Raw genomic sequence first — 5,727 nt, 5'->3', positions numbered from 1 at the left:
AGAAATGGGGGGGGGGAGTACTCATTTTAAAATCAGTTTGTCATAGAGGCCTATTGGGATTGTGACTGAGATTGTACTGAGTCTATAGATCAACTTGGGAAGAACGGGCATCTTAAGGACTACTGAGTTCCCAGTCTATGAACATGGTATCTTTTATTTGTGTGCTCTTGAATTTCTCTAAGCAATATTTTACAGCTTTTATTGTAAAGGTTTTGCACACTTCTGATAATTTTCTCCTAAGCATTTTATGTTCTTGACATTACCTAAGTAGAGTTATGCATTAGTTTCCTGGGGCTCCCATAAAAAAGCACCCCGAACTAGGTGGCTCAGGAATTTATTCTCTCAGTTCTGGAGGATATAATCCAAGATCCAGGTGTCAGTAGAACTGGTTCCTTCTAGAGGTTGTGAGGAAACATTTCTTCGTGCCTCACTACTGGCTTCTGGTGGTCACTGGCAGTCCTTGGTTTATACAGGCATCACTGCAATCTCTGCCTCTGTTTTCATACGGTATGTTCTCACCTGTGTCTGTCTCTTGTCCTTTTCTTGTAAGAACACCAGTCATTGGATTTGGGGCCCACTCTAATCCAGCAGGACATCACCTGAGATTATACCTGCAAAGACCCTATTTCCAGATGAGGTCACATTCACACATTCTGGGGATTAGGACTTCAACATCTTTTTGGTAAACATATCTTTTGGGGGAGACACAATTCAACCCACAACAGGTTTATAAGTTTGCTTTTCCAATTGTTGCAGATATACAGGAATACAGTAGATGTTTCATACATTGTCTTTGTATCTTGAGATGGTCAACTTGACTAATTCTAAACTTTTTTCTTAAGATCCCCTAGGGATTTTCTATATCCACAGTCTGTCATCTGTGAATAGCGATAGTTTGATCTTTTTCTCTTCCAATTTTTCTGTCCTTTTTTCCCTTTTATTGCCTGATTGCACTGGGTATCTCCTGTACAATGTGTAATTGCAGCAATAAGAGTGAACACCTTGGGGCGTCCCTGGCAGCACAGTGGTTAAGAATCCGCCTGCCAATGCAGGGCACACGGGTTCGAGCCCTGGTCCGGGAAGATCCCACGTGCCGCGGAGCAATGAAGCCCGTGTGCCACAACTACTGAGCCTGTGCTCTAGAGCCCGCGAGCCACAGCTACTGAAGCCCACATGCCTAGAGCCTGAGCTCCGCAGCGAAGAGTAGCCCCCGCTCGCCACAACTGGACAAAGCCCGCACGCAGCAACGAAGACTCGACGCAGCCAAAAAGTAAATAAATAAAAATTTTAAAAAGTGAACACCTTGCCTTGATGGGATTCAGCAGGGGCAGCACTCAGTATTTCATCGTCACATAGAAAGCTGGCCATAGGTCTTTTGGACACATACCTTGATCAGATCGAGGAAATCCCTTCTATTCCTAGTTTGCTCAGTGTTCTCATGAGTGGGTATTAAATCGTGTCATAAGCTTTTTCTGCTTCTGTTGAGATGATCCTATGGTTTCTTCTCTGGCAAATTAGTTTTGTGGGTTTTGTTTGTTTTTGTTTTATGTCAACCAATCCTGTATTCCTGTAATAAAAATTCCACTTGGTTATAACGTATTATCCATTTTATATTGCTGGGTTCAATTTGTTAATATTTTGTTTAGGACTTTTGCCTCTATGTTCAGGAGAGAGAGTGGTCTGTCATTTTCTTTCTTGCCTTGTCCTTGGGTTTTGGTGTCATAAAATGAGATGGGGAGACATTCCCACTTTCTGTTTCCTGAGTGTAAGATTGGTATATCTTTCTTAGATGTTTGGAAGAATTCACCAGTGAAGTCATCTGAGACTGTAATTTTCTTTGTGAAAAGATTTTTAATTACAGATTCAATTTAATGGACATAGAGCTATTCGGGTTTTCTATTAATTATGTCAATTTTAGTAAGTGGTGTGTTTCAAGGATTTTATCCATTTCATCTAAGTTGTCAAATTTATCAGTTTTATAAATTGTTCATAGTATATAGTATATACTCTTTTCAAGATCTGAGAGATCTACAGTGATGCCCACCTTTCATTCCTGATAATTAGCAATTTGTTTTCTATTCTTCATCAGTCATGCTGTGGGTTTATCAGTTTCATTACTATTTAAAAGAACTAACTCTTGGCATTGTTGATTTTTGTCTGCTTTCCATTTCATTGATTCTGCTCTTTTATTATTTCCTCCCATTTTCTTTGGGTTTAATTTGCACTTCTTTTTATTTTTTAAATTTTATTATTTGGCTGCGTCGGGTCTTTGTTGTGGCGCGCAGGCTCCAGAGCACGCGGGCTCAGTAGTTGTGGCGCAGGGACTTAGTTGCCCCACAGCACGTGGCTGGTGTCAGCTCCCTGACCAGGGATCGACCCTGCATCCCCTGCATTAGAAGGTGAATTCTTAACCACTGGACCACCACGGAAGTCCCTAATTTGTGGTTCTTTTCCTAGCTTCTTGTGATGAACACTTGGATCACTGAGGTTTAACGTCTCTTCATTTCCAATATATGCCTTTGGAGCTAATACATTCCCCCTAATCACTGCTTTAGCTGCATTCCATAATTTTTAGCAAGTTGTATTTTCATTTTTAACTCAGTTCAAAATACTTTCTAATCTCGATTGCGTTTATTCTTCCCATGGATCATTTAGAACTGTGTTGGGAATTTAGTAGTTATCTTTCTGTTATTGAGTTGTGGTTTAACTTCACTGTGGTCAGTGATCATGAATTCAATGATTAGGTTCTTTGGAGTATGCTGTGACTTGATTTATGGTCCACAGATTTGTCTCTTTTGGAAGCATTCCATGTACACCTGAAAAGAATTATAGTTAACGTTCCTTGGGTGTAATTTAGGTTCTACATATGAAATTAGGCCAAGTAGATAGGTTTAATCTTCTGTATCCTTACTGACTTTTTTCCCTGCTTCTATCAGTTACTGAGAAAGGTATGCTAAAATCTCCAACGATGATTATGCATTTGTCTAGTTCTTTTGCTTTATATTATTAGCTCTACACAAATTTAGGTATATTGTATATTCCTGATAAATTCACCCTTTTATCATTATGCACTGTTGCTCTATATTTCTGGTAATATTTTTTGTCTTAGAAGTCCACTGTGTCTGATTATCACTCTCATTTTCTTGGTTAATGTTAGCATGAGTGTATCTTTTCTAATGAGCACACAGGTGAGACTTTCATCCAGTAAGACAGTCACTGTCTTTCAATCAGAGTGTTTGGTCTGTTTATTTTTATTAACATCTTCATTGGAGTATAACTGTTCTACAATGGTGTGTTAGTTTCTGCCATATAACAAAGTGAATCAGCTATACATATATCCCCATATTTCTATCTCCTCCCTCTTGCGTCTCCCACCCTCCCTATCCCACCGTCCATTTATTTTAATGTAATTACTGATACAGTTGGTTAAGTCTACCATCTTCCAGCTGCTTTCTCTTTGTCTTGTCTCTCCTTTATCCCTTTGGTTCTCCTAACTTGTCTTGCTTTGGATTAATAAAAACATTTTTCTGTTCTATTAACTTTCTAATTAGATATTTTCATTACTACTTTAGTGGTTACCCTAGAGATTATGCTTCCTTAGTTCATTAGTCCACCACAAATCAATGCAAAAACCCTACACTTGTATAAGTTCATTAAACACTCTCGTCCCTCACCTAGAAAGTTCTTGTGGTCACGTTTGCATGTTTTAAAACCCTCAAGACATTATTGGGGGTTTTTGTTGTTGTTGTTCTTTTGCTGCGTTGGGTCTTTGTTGCTGCACATGGCCTTTCTCTAGTTGCGGCGAGCGGGGGCCGCTCTTGGTTGCAGTGCGCGGGCTCCTCATTGCAGTGTCTTCTCTTGTTGCAGAGCACGGGCTCTAGGCGTGCAGGCTTTAGTAGTTGTGGCACGCAGGCTCTAGAGCACAGGCTCAGTAGTTGTGGCGCACGGGCTTAGTTGCTCCACGGCATGTGGGATCTTCCCGGACCAGGGCTCGAACCCATGTCCCCTGCATTGGCAGGCGGATTCTTAACCACTGCGCCACCAGGGAAGTCCCAACATTATTGTTTTAAACAGTCAGTATTCATTCATATCTACCCAGTCCCATGCTCTTTTTTTTTAATATTTATTTATTTATTTGGTTGCGCCAGGTCTTAGTCGCAGGCTCCTTAGTTGTAGCTTGCCAGCTCCTTAGTTGCGGCACGTGGGCTCCTTAGTTGTGGCATGCGAACTCTTAGTTTCAGCATGCATGCGGGATCTAGTTCCCTGACCAGGTTGATCAAACCCGGGCCCCCTACATTGGAAGCATGGAGTCTTAACCACTATCCCAGCAGGGAAGTCCCCATTCCCATGCTCTTCATTCCTTTCTATGTTTGTTTTTATCCAGAATCATTTCCCTCTAGCCTGAGTAATTTCCGTAGTATACTTTTTTCTTGTCGTACAATCTGCTGGATATAAATTTTTGTTAGCTTGTATTTGTGTGAATATATCTTTGTGTGTGCGTGAATATATCTTCATTATGCCTTTTTTTCCATATGTCTAGTATTTTTTACTGTGTATTGGACTGTGGTTAATATAGTACAAGGTCCTGGCTCTGAAGAAAGCCGGATTTTGTTCCAACAGGCCAGTGAATTACTGGTTGGCTGCCTGGAAGAGCAGGGCTGTTTTGATTTGGCCCTAAGATGTCAACTTCACTCCTAAAATGTGGCCCTTTGAGGGTTTCAAAGGAAAACCAAGGTTTTCCAGCTCCTCTAACCCCAAGGGACTCAACTTCGGAACTGCCACCCTATGGTGGACAGCCGCTGGGAGCTCTCCTCAGCACATCCTGCCCTCCAGCCGCTGTTCCTGCCCCAGGATTCTTGGAGTCTTACGCTAAGCTCGCACAGTTCAGGGGTCAGCCAAGGATTTGAGGGCTCCCCCTTCTGCAGTTCCCTTCTCTCCGGGAGGTCCCCATCTATTTCCAAAGTCCTCCGACTCCTCAGGACAGTGAGACGGAGGCTTCCTGTGACGTTCTAGCACCCACACCGCAGCGACTGATCCCTTCCAGTCGGGCTCCTGGAAAGTGGGGTGTGCGGGGATCCTACAGAGGAGTTGACGCCTGAACTACAACTGGAGGAGGACCTACTTAGCCAGCGGAGAGGGTGAGCAAGTGTTCCAGGCAGGAGGGACAGCACATGCACCCAATGCTGGCCCTTCACCGTGCCGGCAGCTCCTGCACGTTGGGAAGTAGAATGTGGGCTCAGGAGCCAGGTGGCCTGGGTTTACATCCTAGCTTTGTCCCCTGCTACTGTGACCTTGGGCAAGTGACCTTACCCCTCTGTGCCTCATCTTCCACACCTGTGTTGAGGATGATCGACAGAAGTACTTACCTCCTGCGACTGTTCTGAAGGTTAACTTGAGTCACACAGCCCTGACCCCACCAGGACTATGCACGCAGTCCTTGCCCTGCAAGCCTCTCTCTTGCCTTCGCCAGGCGCCTGGTTCCCCCCGCCTCACCCCCAGCCCTTCACATCCTGGCTGGAGCTAAAACAGGCCGACGGCAGAGTGCTGGGCAGGCTGGACTCCCGCTGACCGCCCCCTCGGGATGCCCTAACAAACAAACAGGTGACAGACAGACAAACAGTAAGAAAGTGTGTTTCTCCTCCCCGGCTGGTGTAACTCAGGCCCAGATGGAAATGGTGCCGGGTCCCTGCACCCCAGCCCCCAGCCCCCAGCGCACACTCGCAGCAG

The sequence above is a fragment of the Lagenorhynchus albirostris genome, chromosome 4, assembly GCF_949774975.1.
Source record: "Lagenorhynchus albirostris chromosome 4, mLagAlb1.1, whole genome shotgun sequence".
NCBI lineage: Eukaryota > Metazoa > Chordata > Mammalia > Artiodactyla > Delphinidae > Lagenorhynchus > Lagenorhynchus albirostris.
Note: the sequence above shows the minus strand (reverse complement) of the source record.